This window comes from Rattus norvegicus, chromosome 4, assembly GCF_021556685.1.
Source record: "Rattus norvegicus strain SHRSP/BbbUtx chromosome 4, alternate assembly SHRSP_T2T, whole genome shotgun sequence".
In the NCBI taxonomy this organism is placed as follows: domain Eukaryota; kingdom Metazoa; phylum Chordata; class Mammalia; order Rodentia; family Muridae; genus Rattus; species Rattus norvegicus.
The window spans coordinates 127,967,914-127,986,813 of NC_141537.1; the positions used below are offsets into that span (position 1 = coordinate 127,967,914).

Sequence of the window (18,900 nt, forward strand, 5' to 3'; positions counted from 1 at the left end):
CCCTGTGTTCTAATTTATTTCTCACTGAGGAAGAGAACGTCTAAGCAGCTCCTTGGGTCCGAGCCCAAGGCCAGCCTTCATGGGCACTAGCAGGGGCTGGAAGTAACTGACAGCCAGAGAATGAGTGCCCCGAGGCTGGCTCTCCGCATGAGGCCCTGGCATTTCCTGCATGCCTGCCACCCCTGGAAGCATGGGAGAAATGAAGGCCATAACTAGTAATCACAAAGGGCAGAGACAAGAACAAAAGGAAGCCACTGCCATTGCTCACAGGTATGGGTGGAAGAGGCACAACTCCCCTGTGCCATCCTTTGTAGCCTGAGGAATTCCCTTAGAGTTTCATGGACCTCAGCTCAGGGCAAACCAGGATGTATTAGTCAGTTTATGATGCAGATTTGCAGATTAGAGGTATTTGAAACAGGTTCTTTCAAGGTGTATTTATTTTACACACACACACACACACACACACACACACACACACTGTAGCTGTCTTCAGACACACCAGAAAAGAACACCAGATCCCGTTACAAATGGTTGTGAGCTACCATGTGGTTGTGAGATTTGAACTCAGGACCTTTGGAAGAGCAGTCAGTGCCCTTAACCTCTGAGCCATCTCCCCAGCCCGTGAATACATGTTTAAACAGGATAATTAAGATAAAAAGATGTGCTCAGAAGGAAAGTAAGACAACCCTGGTGTGGATGTGGGTTCAAGGGAGAGGCACAGCACTTTGTTTTTCTAACAGTCATATGTGCAATTTAGGGGGGTGGACGGTGGTTATCACCATCTCATTGGTAGCTACCGAGGAGAACGGGGTGGGACACATGTCTTTATTGTAAGCACAGTTCGGCTTTGAGATCGTTAGCATGCTGCTTGCTTACTTTGACGTAAAATTGGCACAAGCTAGAATCATTTCCGAAGTGGTAACCACAAAAGAGAAAATATTCCCACTACACTGAACCGTGGGCAAGCCTGTGGTGCATTTTATTAACTGATGTTTGATGAGAGAGGGTCCAGCTCACTGCAGCTCCCCCATGGTCTCTTCATCAGTTTTGCCTCCTGTTTCCTGCCAGAGTTCCTGCCCTGACGTCCCTCAGGGAAGAACTACAAACTGAAATAACCCTTTCCTCCACAAGCTTCTTCTGGTCATGGTGTTTCATCACAGCAACGGAGACTCTAACTAAGGAACTCAGGCAATGTCTGGGGAAAGAAACCAGGCCCTACCCAAAGTCATACACACTTAGCCTGGTCACTGATTTTAACACAAACTGCCTACCCACACACACACACACACACACACACACACACACACACACACACACACACACAGTGAATATTAACTCTGTGTTGGCTGCCTTTACAACATATACTAATTATGCTGGAGTTCTTGCTCCTCAGACAGACTCCAGAAAGACAAGCTTCCTTCCTCTCTAATGTCCTCACGACTTCTCTCTCTTTCTTCACTCCTCAAGAAGCCCAAGGTAAAAGACTTTTGCAAAGCACAGGTCCTCAACCCTTCTCTCTACTGTCTGCGGCTGAACTCGGCAGCTGGAAATCTCGCACCCCTGCAACATTTCACCATGCATTTTCCCATCGGGAATACTCAAACTTCTACCACCCTGGGTCAGTACTCGTCCGACCGCTTCTTGAGGTACAAATTTCAGCAAGCTTTTCCACATGGATGAGACACAGAGCCAGGGTGGCAATGACATTCAGCGGAGACCAACACACCTACTGCTATTTGTCTTGGCAGTGGACTCCAGGGAGTCGCTTATGTCATGTGCCCACAGCCTATTTTCAGTAACTCATTACCTGAAAATGGCATCCTAACTATGCAGGCAGTCATGCATGCACATGCACTCGTGTGTGCTGCACACCGCATAACCAGCAGCTTCCAAGTACTTCAGAAAATGATAAATACAAAGTGTTCAATCAATGTGGGAGAAAACATGTAGGCACTGAAAGTTTTTTGTTTGGTTGGTTTGTTTTTTTTGTTTTTTTTTTTGTTTTTCCTATTTTCATCTGCAGATTAAGAAGGTCCAGGGAAGAAGCAGACACTGAAGAAATACAGCAGCTGGTGAGTTTACACATTATGCTTTTGACGTAAACTTTAAATGATGGAAGAATGATAGCCAGGCAATACCTAAGTAATTCAATACAGTGTTTTCATCTTAGTTACTCTTTATAAGTTACTGTCAATTTACAGCCAGCAGTCAAGGGAAGGTTGGCCCCTCTTCTGCACTGTGTTGTATTTGGTGCCCTCGGGCCTTCTGTGCTAAGTAACTTCCAAATATCAGTGTGCACCTATTGCTATGTAAACCAGTTCCCCGGCTTTTACTTTGTGGAGTTCCTGAAGTTAGCAGATATGGATGGTGCATGAGAACGAGGTCTGAAAGTCACAGCAGACAGGAAACAGTTTCCTAAAGCAGCTAAATGCTATTCTGACAGTTCTGCATCCCTCTGTGTTTACGATATTATCTTTACCAACTGTAAGTAAGATTCAAATCTGCAAAAAACTCTCAAAAGTGTGGTAGGTGCGTGTGCTCTAAGTGGAAGTAAGCACCACAGGTTCTGGTAAGCAAGGATCGTAACCTGGGCACCTCAGCAGGATCGTGACTCAAAGTAAACACTTAAAAAAGGAGGAACATGTACTTCAGTGTCAGAGGTCTCACCTACACACAGGGAGTGCTCTACCACTGTACTTCAGTAAATAACAGAGAAAAATCTCACATGCTCAAAATAATAGAGAAAACGACAAAGTAAACTCGTCACCTTTCTTTTTTTTTTTTTTTTTTTTTTTGGAGCTGGGGACCGAACCCAGGGCCTTGCGCTTGCTAGGCAAGTGCTCTACCACTGAGCTAAATCTCCAACCTCTTCTTGTCACCTTTCTAAATTCTGAAAATGTCTATATCTGCACCTTTTAAGTATCAATAAAGATGACTGGGAAGATGGCTCAAGGGCAAAGCACTTTTCCTTTCACAAGACCTGATGACTAGAGTTTGGTTCCCAGAATCCATGTGAAAATGGATACAGGGCTATGAGCATCTATAGCCCCAGAGTACATCTCTGGGGAGACAAAAGACAGAGACGGGAGAATCTCCAGAAGTTTAAAAGCCCCAGAGTACATCTCTGGGGAGACAAAAGACAGAGACGGGAGAATCTCCAGAAGTTTAAAAGCCAATAAGCCTACCTGATGCAAAGAGACCTTCCCTATACAAGAGATACCACCTCAAACAAGTTAGAAATGCTAGACCCCACATCCATATGAGTGCCATGCCATATATACATCCTCTCTTTTCTTCCCTCCTCTCTCACACACACACCACCACCGAAAACACCACCTATAAGGGATGCTGCAGTGACACAGGTGACCCAATGCTCATGTCGACTGGGACAGCTTTCCATGAACTCATGACTCAGCCAAGGCATCAAAACCAGTGTAATGTCTTCTCTGCTAACACTCAACTTGGTCAGAGAGCCCTGTAAGCAGCCCAGTTCAATACATCCACACTCTAGTTTGTCACGTCATGTGGAGGAAAAAAGGGACTAATGACAAAGTACCAAGCTGCCCTAGCACAGTCTGAGATAAAGCAAACACCTCAACCTTCTTCAGTGCTCCCTTCATAAGATCTTCTTCATTGTAGAAACCACACCCTGCTGTCAGAACCTGGATAAAATGCCCAGAGCTTTTGCCCTTCAACTAGGCTGGGCTTTAAACTGCTCAGCCAAACAGGACTAAACTTCACTCAGAAACCCTCACTCGGTACCAGAAATGAACACATTTCTGGGAAGGTCAACATTACTGACCTTCCAAAAACATCTTACTCCAAACATAAATATTAGGTTTTCTTTAAAAGGCAAGAATACAGTCAAAACCAGCTCATCTTATTCCAAAATGCTGTCAAAGAACCACTGAGTTCTAAGCAAGGACTTCAATGCACACTTTTTAAATCCTGTGTACGCTGAGTTATATACTCACTAAGCAACTCTAAAAATGTGTTACTTTTAACATCACAAAATCATAGCCCTTATTTGAAAAACAAATTTTACGAGTTACGAGGGCGACGCCACAGAGAGTCCCCATGAATCATGAGGCTTGGTGTTTTATGTCTCAAACCAAAATGAATGAACTGAATCATCCAGGCTCCTCCCACTGCCCAGAAACCAGCAGTAGAAAGCGACGAGAACCAAGTACAAGAAACACAGAGAAAATAGCATGCAAAGAGGGTGACATCTACTGAGGTGTCCCCCTTAGTCATAACTGGAGCCTTCACACCAATTATAAACTACTAAGCCTACTTCTATTACGCAAGGATATAAATGTTCGCTCATTTCAAAGAGAACCAAGTGCGGTTCAATCTGCAGCATGGGATGGAAAAGCCAACTGCTTTGGCCCAAACCACACATCATCAGGTATGTCCTAACGCCTGCATAACACCCAGGCAAGCACACTCCATGATCAGCACTTGTCTTGCTGTATTCTAGCGACTCACCTGACACAGTACACACCCAGCAAATACGTGTTGAATAACTGCACGAATGTCAACAGCTGTTGGTTCTTACTGCTACTAGCTGGCTAAGAATTTGTTTCTATTCAGTGTAGATTAAATAGAAACAAGCAAAAGGATTCTTCTATCTAAATCATCATTTGGAACTGTCCATGTTTACCGTTGAAGTTCATAGCTGAGGTTTTTAGGACAGGATCCCCTAAAAGGTAAGTTCGACTGTTCATTCAGATTCACCAAGCAAAGAGAAAGGCAGTGCTGAAAAGCAGAGAAAAGAGATTTAAGAATAAAGGAGGCCAGTGACCCCCGCCCCAAGATCATCTTCAGGAGACAGATGGAACTGTAGGTTAAATGGAAGGAACTGAGGCCAGGGGTGAGAGGCATGCACAAATAGTCTTGGTCAAGCTGTGGTCCAGTTGATCACTGTCTCGTGATTGATCCCACAGGGTAGCCCGCAGAAGGGCGCAAGCCACTCACCTCTGAGACAACTACTCCCGTTATAACCCAAGGACGCAGCCTCACCATCATGGATAATTGTTCTCACTTGCGGGCTAGCCCTGGAATTCAAGGTGACTTTTGGCTTATGGGGCGGAGAGAGGTGGAAAATGGAGGAGAAGACCATTATGAATTGTCTGGGTGTCTGGAATCGGACACTGTAAAAATTTACCCGAAGACACCTCAATTCCTTATAAATTTGTTCTTCGGTATCAACGGATGAAGAATGCTCTACTCTCTCTCTGTAGTTAACAGGTCATAATGAACAGGTGGCTGACCCAAAGCAAAGGGGACAGATGCAAAATGAAACTGAGATGCCACTCTATTTCTGGCTTTTAGTTATACTATGGGCTCAGACAAGCAGCCGATGCCCTTCGGCAAAAGGGATTTCCAAGTTCCTATTGGGACTTTACCAAAACTACATTTCCTCAAGAGCAAGAAAAGCACTATGTATTCCCTTCTGGATGCTGCAGTTTACGGTCACTAGCCAGCTCAGAGTCAGCACACAGGAAACCTGCCACCAAGTATACACAGCAGAAAATGTCACATGTCACATCACAAGTAATACACATAAACTGTCCTGTCAGGCAACTGAAGAAAGGGCATAAATGTACCTATTGACAAGGGACCCCAAAGAACTAAAATGTCCTCAGGAATCCCATGCTGGAGGGATGGAAGGATAGACCTTTGTGAGAGCCAACATTATGTTTTTAAGTTTTAATTATTGTTCCTAAGAGACCTATGAAACAAAAATGCCTCTACCTTGTCAGCCCCTAGTCCAAGGACAAACACTTCCTGAAATGCTGAAGGCTATTGTTTATGGGAGATAACAAGAGGATGTGCTCGATCACGTGTGGGTGGGAGATATGTAGACAAGAAATATGTCAGGATGTATGCTTAGCCCCTGATTGGATGTAGGCAGGAGGTACACAGGCAGGAAATATGTCAGGATATATGCTTGTCCCTGACTAGACCTGATGGGAAATACAGTGGCCTTGTGGGACTGCCTTTTCAAGCCACTGCAAGGTGTGACTCATGGCCATTTTCTGGAAACCCAGAGAAAGGCATGGCCAGAGAGACCATCAACCTGGCCAGCTTAATGAAAGCTTGCTTCAAATTTGACTTAAAGCTGTGATAATGGTCTTTTTCTCAAACAGTGGGTTAACACCCGAGTGCAGCACAGAGGGCAGTTCATAAGACCACCTAGCAAGACAGACCCGAAACTAAGAAATGATAGGTCAATGGTGGGCTGACCATGAACTTGGAGATCACTGGGCCCTTTTACTCATCGTTCTTCCCAATGTAGACATCTCCTCTCTGTGCTTCTCACCAGTACTCCTCTCTCTCCAACTTTTAAATGTAGGACCCAGTGTTGTATTTATATTGGATCAGAATTGACAACATTATCAGTTCATATTTTTGTTACAGCTTATACATTTTAATCAAAAGAAATAAAAGGGCCAGACACAATACAATGCCAGAAAAACAAGCTAGAAGGTGGGGAAAGAGGAGGCTTTTCTTAAGGATAGCATTGGAGGAACCAGGCTCCCCAAACATGGGGGGGGGGGGACGGACGCCTATTTTCTTCAAGGAAGGAAATGATGAATGACAGCTTTTCACCCGGAAGGCTGGAGTAAATGTTGTCTGGCAACCTGGCAATCCTTAGCTATTCTATTAGGAGCAAGCCTCCACCTTAATCCTCTCAATATCCGGGAAATTATTTAGGCCCTAATACTGGGCTTTGTTTCTCAATAAGTAGAATCATCCCTTTTAAAAAGGCCCTAGCCTAGAGCTCTGTTTATCAGCCAATAGAAATCATTCTTATTGTAAGGTAGGTACTTTGTTACCTTGCTAGGGAGTTCTATTGTAGCTAGGACTAAAACTTTGTTGTGAGAACTGTCACATTTGGAATCCCTTTCCCAAAGATTTATTATGCTTAAATGCATAAAAAGAATAACCACAAAGTCAATCTCCACGAGATTCTGACCCAGGGCCTGCAAGGATGGTCTTGAGTTTCACTCCTGCACCACCTCCGCTCCGGCTGAGAGTCTCTCAGGAATCCCAGACAAGAGCTAGATTGTCCAAGTGTGTAATCAGTTAGCTGTCTAGAGTTCAAAAAACACTCTCAGGAAGGACAAGACATTTCTAATGTTAGAAAGTACCCTTGAAGAGGTCTCGCTCAACCTGTGTGGTCCAAATGCCAATCTTGGGTTTGTAATCTTCCAAAAACAGCCTTGTACCCTGTCCAGTGACAGTTAAATGGATTAAATTACTTCAACCACAACCTCAGGAAAATACTTTGGGGGAGAGGAATACAAACAAACAAAATACCAAACGTCCTCTATGTAAAGCAGGCTCCATTTTCACACCAGAGATGGCCTAAGAAAACAGTAAGTCATTTCCAGGAACTTCTAAACTCTCCTCGATCCATCGAAGGCCCTGCAAAAGGCATCAAAACAGCCCAGGGCTGTGGTCACTGGACAACACGGCTTTCTCTAGACAGGTAGGATGCTCAACAGAGCTCACAGCAGGCTCTGAACACACACTAGTGTTGCTAAACATAGAACCACAGAACGGGAGAGCTTCCTCAGGCAACTCCCACAGCACTCTGTTAAACCACTGTGCATCCTGGGAAGGGTCCAGGTACACCTAGACTCCAGAGCAGCACAACTTAACCGCAGAAGCTGCAACCTCCAACAGTCATGAGGACTCCACCTGTAGCTCCTACGGTTAAAAAATTGTTTATTTTGTTCATCTTCCATCACTGCAGTGTAAACACCCCAATACAAATGCAGCAAGTGCACTGGGCTGGAGCCCATGAATTCACACTTCAAGCGAAATTCCGTTACATGGAGACCAAGTAGCAGTGAACCTGCAGCACCCAAATAGAAGCCAGACCTGGTTCAAGTGGTCACAGTAAGAAAAGAAATGAAATATCTCATAACGAAGTTTTAGTACAGCCAACCCACTGAAATGGCACTTTACACGTAATCATTGGAGTGAAAACATTCCTAATACTAGTCTAACTCACTTCTTTTATTCTTTTTAAGCAGCCACAGGTTTTGTTTGACTTCTTGGTTAGTGTGATGGTTTCTAGGTGACACTGGGGATCCAAACCAAGACACTGTGCATGCTGTGCACGAACCCCACCACTGCCCATCTGCGGTTTTCTTCACTTGGGATCTCATGCTGTTGTGCAAGCAAGCCTTATGCATGCACATAGTATACAATAGGCCAATCCAGTCTCGCATTTGCCTATGCAACCATGTTGCTTGTTTGTACACGGACCCCTTCGGTGGTTTGTGAAGCCTATGGGTACTGCTCTAAATAACATTTATAAATAAGTAAAATAAAATGTATAAAAGAACAAAGGAAAGCAATTATACTGAAATATGGCTTTTAAAGTACTTGTAAAGTATATTTATAATATAGTAATGTATTTTCTTAAGAAAAACCCTGAGGAATCATAAAATTGGGACTGGATAACTACTGCTATCTCTAGCTAGAAAATAAAAGCATGAGAGATTCTGGGCATGGTGATATATGCTTGTAATGCCAGCATTTGAGAGGGAGAACAATCAGGAGTTCAAGGCCACCCTCTGCTATATTTTAAGTCTGAGAATAGCCTGGGCTACATGTCAACCTGTTTTGTTTGTTTGTTTGTTTTAAGTATAAACAATACTATAAGATATTTAAAAATCTAAGAGTCCTGCTGATGACCCGGTGGTGAATGCTGCTTATCCCATACTGTGTATACTCATAGCTGAGAGGAAGCCCAAGTTCACCTGAGTGTTACTGAAGCTATGGATAGAATGTTTCCTCTCCAAATGGATGGCTCTCCTAATTTCTATCCATGGGATACTTGGGAGATTCTGTCACGGGTGCCTCTTTCCCTGGGGCCCTGTCCTATTGATCATTCAGAGCTCTGGACTTTGACCACAGCCAAACCAATGTAAGGGAAGAGCTCGCCCCGGCCACATACTTTTGTTCTGCCAAACAAACAGGAAGAACTTCCAGAGCAGTAGATTTGAAAAGAAAATGTTTACAGCAATAAGCAATTATTTAAATCTATGTGACTGACTTGTGTGCTAGAATATTTAGTAAGCAAGCAGACCACATGAATATCACTGGCGTATAATGCTCACGGTTTCCATCTGCAATCTCTTGGGTAACGCTGCGTGCCAGGTGCCGTTCAGAGGAATGCAAGTACACCTCTTTAATCCCACCTTAAGAGCTGCATAGTATCAGCTATTCCCTGGTCATGGACCAAACAACTAAGGCTCAAAGAAAGGTTAAGTTCAAGGTCATGAGACTGGATTCTAGCAGAAACCAGCTGCCTGTGATTTTCTCAAGAAGCAGGTAACACCTAGTAAGAACCTAAACCCTTGGACTACTTACTGCTAGGAACCTTCCTTCCTGCTTCCAAATTGCTCAGGGGGAGGTATGGAAGGCTTCCTCATACCCCCTTACCTATTCACAGACTAGCCAATTAAAGAGAGCAGTGTTCTTTGTGAGGAAAGATTAACTTTCTCTGGTTATCTCGGACCTGGTATTTTTTTTCCACCTTATCTAGAGTTATGTTCCAGGAGCCTCTCAAGCCAGTGATAAGGCAAGTTTCGACTTTACCATACCAGTTAAGAGAGATTACACACATATTTGGGGCTTAAGCAGGGGGGAAAAAAAAAAAAAAGAACACAGAAACCTTAGTCCCTCTGCATCCTGTCACTATTGACACAGCGTTGCTAGGGAGAGCAAACTTTGGCTGAGTTAAAGATAGAGCAGTAAGGTTCCTTAGGGGAACCAGCCCTACAGGTGTATCCAGGGAGGCAGGGGTAGCAGCCACATTCCTCTCCCAACACTGAACAAATGAAGGTTTGTCTGTTGTGCAAGGCTCATGGGGCCTGACAAGCCTTCTTTAGACAAGAACTTCACAACACAGGGGCACTTGAACAAGCCGTGCCTCTAATGAGAAAAAAATAAAATAAAAAATGACTGCCAAATGGGAAGAGAAAGGAGAAAAATTCTGCAACAGCATTCATCTAGAAAGAACCCTGGTTAGGAAGGATGATAGTCGATGCACGTTTGTGACTTTACGCCGCCCTCTGTAAAACTGGACAACTTTAAAAGCTTCACCTCAGCTGTGGGACACGGCATCCCTCTCTGAAGTGGCGGCATCCCGATAGTAGCTGTAATACTAAATGAATTCATTTCCTTCACCACCACTCAACCTCAACCACTGCTCTCCAACCTAATGTCAGGGGCAAAAAGTCAGGCCTCTGAGGCCTGGATCACTCTCAGACTAACAACCTTGTGGGAATAACCTAAAACAAAATATTTTTCAAGATTTTAGGTAGTAGAGTTTTGGGAGCAGATGAGATTTGAGTTTGCATTCAGGTTTCTGAAAACCTCCGAAGGCCTTTGTTTCCCACGGTTTTCCTCAGAAGCTAGTTGGGGGTGGGGAGGACACACAGGTCCTAGGCAGAGAGTGACCTCCATTACGATCACTCTGAAAGAAAGCTAGGCCAACCTCGGGCTACATGGCAGAGCTCAGGTATTAACAGTATGTCGTAGGGTGCATACGCTGTAGGTGGCACACGCCAGACCTGTTGCTTCCAACCACATAGGAAGTGAGGCTAAATGAACAATGGCTATCTCCACGGTGAAGCAGAAGTGGGCTTGTGTGACAGACACATGGGTGTACAGGAGGTGTGCTATGCGTAAGGACACTGACTCTGGACTAAACCACACTTCAAATGGCAACCCTCTTAAATAGTAACTGAGTGATCTCAGCCAAATTACTTAAACAGGTGCTGTCTTGGTTTCCTCGCCACTAAATAGACTTCCCAACTTACAGGGCAGTTCTGAGAACAGAAAGAACTGAGGATGCCCACGTATTCAGAACAGAAACTGACACAGGGAACAGCCCTGGAATTCTCTAAGTCAGACTCCGCAAGGATATACTCAGAGCGCTCCTTTTCCTGTCTCCTAGCCAGACTTCTGGAATGTTCTGCTCATCAAGTAAAAGTGAGTAGGAAAGTGCTCAGATGAAGGTACCTAGGGTGCCACCTTGCACTGGGTTTCCTGAGACTCAGGAACATGGTACAACAACCTGGGTGTCAGGGAGGGAAAGCCTTCTCTTCCCAGCAAATGCCCCTCAACTTCTCTCCAAAAATGACTGGGCTGCTTATTTTTCTTTCGATCTCCATTTTTAGTTCTGGAATTGCAAGGTCACTTTTCAAACACCAGCGTGACAACCACGGGGCTTTGCTGTGCCTCCCTAAGTCGCTCAGCAATTGTAGGAAAGGGGAAAAGGACAGCAGCAACCCTGGAGCTGCCAGTCACAATATTTATGCAGCCGGCGGGGCCTTTGTTTTGCTTTCAGTGGAGGATGCAGAGACCTGACAAAGGAAAAATAAAACAGCCAAGCACCATTTCCTTTTCTGCTGTCCTGTGTCAAAGGCAGACACATCCACAGCATCCCAGGGCTCAAGATGTCCTTCAAAACATGCACACACTCAAATAGACAGCAATCACACATGGCGGCTCCAGGAAGGATGCACGGGTTCCGACCTCATATACTCTCAGTGAAATAACTGTTTCCGTGAAAATTAAAATGAAACACATACTGGAGTATTATTCCACAGCAGTAAAATGGGCAAAGAGCTTATCGGTCCTGTGACAATGAACAAGGCCGCAACTAAGGAAGCACACTGGGCGAGGGTGCAGGGCTTGTAACCACTCTTGAGGAATTGCAAATGCTTTCCATCCTGCTAAAAGAAACACTGAGGCTCACAGAGACTAAATGTGCCAACCTCACATATCTTAGCACTTGGCATTTGGACCACAGGGTGCTAGAGTCCGAAGGCTGAGATCCTGACGCAAACACAGCCTCAGTCATCTTATGGCCGTCCTTCGGTGGGAGGCCTTAGGTAAATTCAGACTTCTTAAACTCCAAATCTCAATCATTTCCTCAGTCAGTCAATCTCTCTCTTGTTCTCTCTGTGTGCACGCTTCCTCACGCACACTAGGTTCAAACCATGGCTTTGGACAGGAGAGGCAAGCTACCCCTGAGCTATGCCCCCAGCCTTTAAAGCACACATCTCTTTAGACGGATAAAAGTAAATGGTGTCCAAGACCTGGGGTGTGGATCAGAAAGAGAGGCTGGCCTAGTATGAACCAGGGCCTGAATCTAATCTCTAGTCCTGCCCACCCCACCCCACCCAAAAAAAAGTTGTTTTAAAAAACGAAATACAATAAATCATCCCTACTAAGGATGCTGGATAGTGGAAATGAGGATGGTGCCGGTGGGCCACGAGGTAGAACCACAGTGAGGCATGCTTTGCAGGCTATGGAACTTTCTACTGGAATTGGAGAAATGCCCAGTGTCCAGTCAGCACTACAATCCCATCCAGGCTAGACCCCAGAGAAACAAGCATGCAGGTATACGCCAATACCATACTCTTTATTTCTAACATTCCCAAACCACATACAACATAATGTCCTCCAACTAGAACACATGAGGCTGGAGACAACTCAGTCAGGAAGTGCCTGCCGTACAAGCCCAAGGACCTGAGCTTGGATCTGTGCCCCTGTAAAAGGCCAGCTGCAGCAGCAGACATCTGTGATGGCAGCAGGAAGACTCCTAGGGCAAGCATCAAGAGACCCTGTCTCACAAAGACAGCAACTGAGGAAGATACCAAACATCAACTTCTGGCTACCACACCCAGGTACAGACATGCGCGCGCGCGCGCACACACGCGCACGCACACACACACACACACACACACAATGTAGAGCACATAAAGAAATGTAAACATACGCATGCTACAATTATCCACAAATTAAGAGACTGATCTGAGCCTGCATGCTACACTGAAAACATCAATAACACAGTAAGAATTAAAAGCCAGGAATAAAAGAATCCATGCCAAATTCATCTGTCCATATAAACTTTCAAAGCTCATAAAACTTACCCACCACTGAGGTTGGGGTCAGAATGGTGGTTCTAATTCATGACGAGGGGTGGAGCCAAGAGTGGACCGCATGGTTGCTGTCAGGTCCTCCTTGAGCAGATGTCACTGACCCAGGTGGGTTGACTGTGCTATGTCATCTCTGATGTATGTCATCATAATGTGACTTCCCTCCCATGTTTAAGACTCAAAGAAAGAAATTCAATCAAACTTCACCGTCTAAATGGAGTTCTTAAGACAAGCGTAAGGGAAACGGAGCACAATCTCAGGTATACTAAAACTAGCCCAGGCCATGTCACCACAGGCAGACCACTGTGGAGAGACAGACTACTTCAGTCTTCAAAGCTTAGCTTGGCACTATTTTAAACTATGTTTATAGCAAATAAAGACCTACTTATTGTGGCATCAAAGGGGCAAATGTGCAATCCATCTTGAGAAAAGCCTTCTAGACAGAGTGCTTAAGGTTTATCGCACCAGCAGGCAGTTAACTGTCTGACACAAAACAGCCTCACTCTGATTAGGAGCTGAGCACTCTGAGACAGCCACTAAGGAAAGCAGAGGATACAGCCTGAGCGCCTGGAGCCTGACGCAGCTAGACTTATTTCCAACGGTCAGAGAGGAAGCGACAGCATTCCAGGTAATTTGGCACATATATTTAAGGTAAAAAGCCAACGCCCATGGTCCTAGGGAGGAAAGTACACATTCTGTCCCTTGGCTATTATAGGCAGGATATCGTTGTTTTGACAACTACCAAGGCACAAATAACATTTCCATTTCTGGAAGTTTCTGAAGGGCACAGTGGCCAAAGGTACGGAGAAGTCTGAAGTAGCTTGATTCTCTACCTCCTCCATTTGGTTAATTTCGAAAATATTTCAAACTTACTGTGTTCAGATGTTCCCTGATCTCTCTTCCAGTTCATCACGTTCCCTACATTTCTGCTGTGTTACTGTGTGTTTTCTTTACAAAAATTATTCGATTCGTAACAATGTATCACTCCTTTGTCCATAAGAATACATCAATGCAAAGTACAATGTCTGTGCATAATGAGTATTAATAAAGGCCTGGTAGGTAAGAAACGATGTGTTCCCTCTCCCTCTTTCCTTTCTTTGTCCCATTGTCTTTATGAGACAGGGTCTCCAGCCCAGATTGGTTTCAAGCTCACTATGAATTTGTGGATAACCTCGGAAGTGAGTTCTGCTCACCCTGCCTCCACCCAGCATTCTAGTCAAGTATTACCATTACAGGTGTCTGCCATCAAACTTTACACATGCTAGGCAAGTACTTCATCATGTGAACGATATTTCCTCTTCCTAGATTCTCTTTTAATACCAAAAATCGGGCTGTAGAGATGGCTCAGTGGTTAAGATGCCTACTGATCTAACAGAGGATCGAGGTTTAATAGCTACAACCTGTAACAGGCAGTTCATAGCAGCCTAAAACTCCTGTTTCCAGATGATCAATTCCTCTGGCCTCTATGGGCACCTGCACACATGTAGCAGACATAATTTTATGCAGACAAACAAACTTGCTCATGACTCCAAAAAAAAAATTCTTTAATATCAAATCTAACAAATCGTTTTATGTTCTTCTCACACAAGTAACCATAACCCTATACTTTTTGAGACTGGTCTAAACTTGTTCCAGATGGGGGTTTTTGCCAGTTAAGCCAGTTTTCCTGAGCCTGGACCCCCGCTGAGGAAAAGCTCCCCGAGAGGCCAGCAGAGATAAGAAAGTGATGTCTAGACTATCCTGCTTAGCTTTCTGAAATTCTCCAGCTGTTTCACCAAACCTCTACAATCCAGTCAGAGTTCACATTTCACGGATTCCTCAAAAGGGTTTTGACATCTGTGAAGAAGAGATCTGAGGGAGGGTGGACAGTTATATCTCTGCCTCTAACCAACCAACACATACAACAACATAAAGAAGAGGGACATGTCCCTTCTGGTCCTTTGTTCATCAAGCGAGAAGGTGCTCTGTCCCATGGAACAACTCTAAGGGAGAAAGGAACCTAATTATGTTAATTACAGCATTGCAACCTAAAATCCACAGGGACTAAACCACCAAAGTTCGAAGCTGGAATTAGACATTCCATCGTCCCCAAATATACCTACTACTTCCATAATGTAGAGTTACCCAGGGAGGAGGCTTCTCACCCTTCACCCATCTTAACTCCCCCAATCCATCTGGTAAGCACCCCCCCCTTGTTTCTATATAAGTCACCATTTTTGTTCCTACAGAGCCACAAGTAAAAAGACTACAGAGAAGACAGGTTTGGTGGCACATGCCTCTAATCCCAGCACTCTGGAGGCAAAAGCAGGTGGATTTCTGAGTTTGAAGTCCTCCTGGTCTACAGAGGGAGTTCCAGGCAGACAAAGCTACACAGAGAGACCCTGTATCCCAACAAAACAAACAAACAAACAAACAAACTGCTGAGAAACGAGTTCAAACGCCAAAATCACACATATTTCCCCCCTCTGTGCTTACTGATAATAACAGGTAAGCATGACTTTCTGCACCTTCTACAAGTTCCTGGTGGGCAAAGATTCATCTGTCTCAGAAGAGTCTGACTGGCAGGGACGCAAACACTAATAGGCAAGCTGGATGAGTGAGTGAACTAAAGTCCCATTACATTTTAAGCTACCATGAAACCCTAAAACAATCTTTTCCATTTCCATGACGCCATGCTTTCAACTACAGGAAGGAGATCAGGAGCATTCGCTTTCCCATCCGATGGTGTCCTCCTGCAGCAGGCTACCTCCATTTGCGGAAATGCATCAGAAGTTGCGTAACAGACTGACTATGAAATAGCCCAACAGGTTTGGTCCCTGCTGCTCAGACAGATTGTTTTGGTACGTTGGAGAAACTGGAAGGTCAAATGGTAAGCTTCTGAATCAGTGAAAACCCCTTTATTAAAAAATAAAATGAAGTAAAATAGGCAGTGATGGAAGAAAATCCCTGGTGTGCTTTCATGGCCTCCGTATGCGCATGGACATATTTATCAAAAGACCCAAGTGTATGCACCACCCATATAGTACCACCACCAGCACCCCAAAATTAAGTAGTCTCTGTCCAGTGAAAAGAACTATTCAACATAAATTTACAGAAAGTACGACCTACCCACAATGCATTTCCCAACGGTCTTTGAATGTATTCCGTTCTTTATCCCGCCCCTTCCTAGGTTGTGACGCTGCTATTATTTTCGGCTTGGGTTCCTTGGGCAACAATGGGCAAGTAAGTTAGTTAAAGTGAACTGTACTGTACGCCGTCAGCATGGAAAACGTGACCTGGACCAGGAAGATTCCTTATACTAACAAGGAAATGTAACGAAACAAGCAAAACTATGCACTGAACAATAATATGTGCATTCATCTAGGCGACCAACACCCTGCCGTGCTGGGAGCCTCAGAACATAGCAAGGATGGAGATACTGGGTGGATATGAGCTTCAAGGGAACCCTGCAGAGGACAGTGGTCCTTGTACTTGGTCCAGTCAGCAGCCAAATTGGACAGACAACGACATTCATTCCTACCATTTTACATGCCACAAAAGTCAACCTTTCAGTATGGACTGGCTTCATCACTCTTCTCCCAACCTTCCTGTCAGAGTCCCTTTAGTAAACTTTCTGCAGGACAAACATCACGAAGGTCCCGTTCTACTCAGGAACAAAGGAGCGTCCAGCAAATTGCTTGGTTAGCACTAAACATTTGGGATCTACCTGAGCAATCAGCTCAGTGGTTTGAAAAGGTGTTTCTCCAGTTGAGACAGCTTCCATGAGTGGAGTCGAGAAGCTCTTTTTCTCCCGTTTTATTCCAGTGGTTACAGGATAAGGAGTGAAGCGGGGTGGGTTTGCTTGATCTAATAGGCAGATCCCTGAGCTGTGTTCTTCAGATACAGTCAAGGCCTTCCAAATCTATTTGAAAGGTGACACTTGCTCGAACATAAAGCCCACTAGAGATGGGAACAATGGCAGGACCGTCACTGGAGCCCAAGGGTTCAAAGCCAGCCTGGGTAACACAGCCAGTCTCTAAAAGAGAAAGCTAAGAAAAAAGTGTGTGTTTGGGGAGTTGGGGTGGAGGGGGATGAAAAACGTCTAAATGTCCATTAGAACTTGAGGGAAGACAAACCACTGGGGAGCTGAGGTGTGGTACCCCTGCATGGAGAGATCATAACTGCCACCAACATCGAGGAAAAGAAAATACCCACCAAAGAAAAGGGCCCGTTGTCAAACCACCTTGAAGTTCCCAACGTGGCCTCATATCCCTGATCAGGAAGTAAACAGAAGAAAGCAGGGGCTCCACGTGAGAGGACTGTCCTTGTACACCCCCATTTAAAAAAAAAAAAAAAGGCCTCCTGTGCTGGTTTGAATATGCTTGACCCAGGGAGTGGCACTGACAGGAGGTGTGGCCTTGTTGGAGGAAGTGTGGGGAAGGGCTTTGAGAGACCTCCCTCTTAACTGCCTGAAAGCTGTCTTTTCCTGGCTACCTACTGATTCAGATGTAGAACTCTCAGTTCCTTCTCCACAGCCATGTCTGCCTGGACACTGCCATGCTCCAGTCTTGATGATGATATGGGACTGAATCTCTGAAACTGTAAGCCAGCCCAATTAAATGTTGTCCTTTACAAGAGATGCCTTGGTCACGGTATCTTTTTAAAGTAATGGAAACCCTAACTAAGACACCTCCCCAAGGCCCTATCTTCAAGGCTCCTTGAACTGTCAAGGCCTCACCTGGGTGTACCTGGCTCTGGCCATAAGGATCCTGCCTTTGACTCCTACTGCTTTCCACACTCCTGGTTACTTAACATTTACCCAGCTAAGGATCCTGTGAAGCAGCTGTGTGTCTTCCTCTCCTGAAACACAATCCCTAAGCATCCTACAAATCCTTAGGCTTAACCAGGATTCACTTTCAGAGGATTACCCCACGTTTGTCTTTCAATGGAGCCCTGCCATTAAACTGGGCTTCCAATGGTCCTCCCACCTCAGGTTCCTCAGAAATCCACCAGCAGGCTTGCTCCCATGCTCCACTCTCTTTCCCATCCAGACAAGTCAGCAGTGAACCTGGAGTGCTCTGCGGTTTAGGAGTTCTCCCGATATTAAAAGATCCATCTCCTGGACATTCAGGCCATACTAGAAAGGAACGGGTTTTCAAATAATAAACACTTTTGGAAACTACCTCCATCAAACTCCCCTCCTTCTGAGTGCTGATACCAAGGCCTGCCTCCCAGAGACAACCGGGGTTGGCCAAGGCCCCAAGGCATAATTATCCTTGCTCTAAGCCCTTCCAAAGAGCCCAGAACCAACTGCATGTATTTTTCTTAGCTGAGAAACAGATGTAGAGTGCAAACGATTTTCCACTGAATACCTTTGAAACAGATGCAGCTATGTGGTAAGCGCTCCCCTGCCCAGAGCATCCACTGTCAACAGAGACCGACACAGGAACTCCAAGGCTCCCGTCAATCAGCACTTATGAAAACTTCTACCGTTTGTATCCACTCACAGTTCAGTCATTAAAAGTGCTGCTTCTCCTATTTCACCGGTCCCCGGTTTTACGAACTCATTGTATGTAATTAGATGTATTACAAGTGAACGGTTTTAAGTAAAAACTGATATGTCTATAAAGTACAGACACAGAACCAGCTTCATAAAAATAGGTAACTTCTAAAAGCAAAGGGTTCCATTAAAAGCTGGACTACATTATGTTAGCAGAGCATAAAAGCTTCTTAAAATTAATATACTTATTGTGTGTGTGAGACATGTGATGTGTGAAAAGGAGGAGGTGTGCACGTATCACGTCACAGGTGTGGAGGTCAGAGGGCAATTTTATAGAGTTGGTCTCTCCTTCAACCTTTATGTGGATTTCGGGCTTGCAATGTCTAGCATCTTGCAGCCTAAGCCATCTTACTAACCCCTTAAAAGCTTATTAACTACCTGAAAGAG

General features: G+C 44.8%; 1 protein-coding gene and 1 long non-coding RNA gene across 53 annotated transcripts in view; one reads left to right on the forward strand and one right to left on the reverse strand.

Moving 5' to 3' along the window:
* Positions 1 to 18,900, reverse strand: part of Magi1 (membrane associated guanylate kinase, WW and PDZ domain containing 1) — a 603,975-nt gene that overhangs the window by 514,784 nt on the left and 70,291 nt on the right.
* Positions 1,729 to 18,495, forward strand: LOC120102497 (uncharacterized). 3 transcript variants are annotated; one of them, XR_015686074.1, is made up of 5 exons: positions 1,806 to 2,072; positions 4,947 to 5,069; positions 10,850 to 11,019; positions 15,663 to 15,843; positions 16,144 to 18,490. It is a non-coding gene; the product is annotated as an uncharacterized LOC120102497 (long non-coding RNA). The 3 variants fall into 3 exon arrangements; XR_015686075.1 differs by lacking the exon at positions 10,850 to 11,019 and having other exon boundaries at positions 16,144 to 18,495; XR_015686073.1 differs by lacking the exons at positions 10,850 to 11,019; positions 15,663 to 15,843; positions 16,144 to 18,490 and having other exon boundaries at positions 1,729 to 2,072; positions 4,947 to 8,386.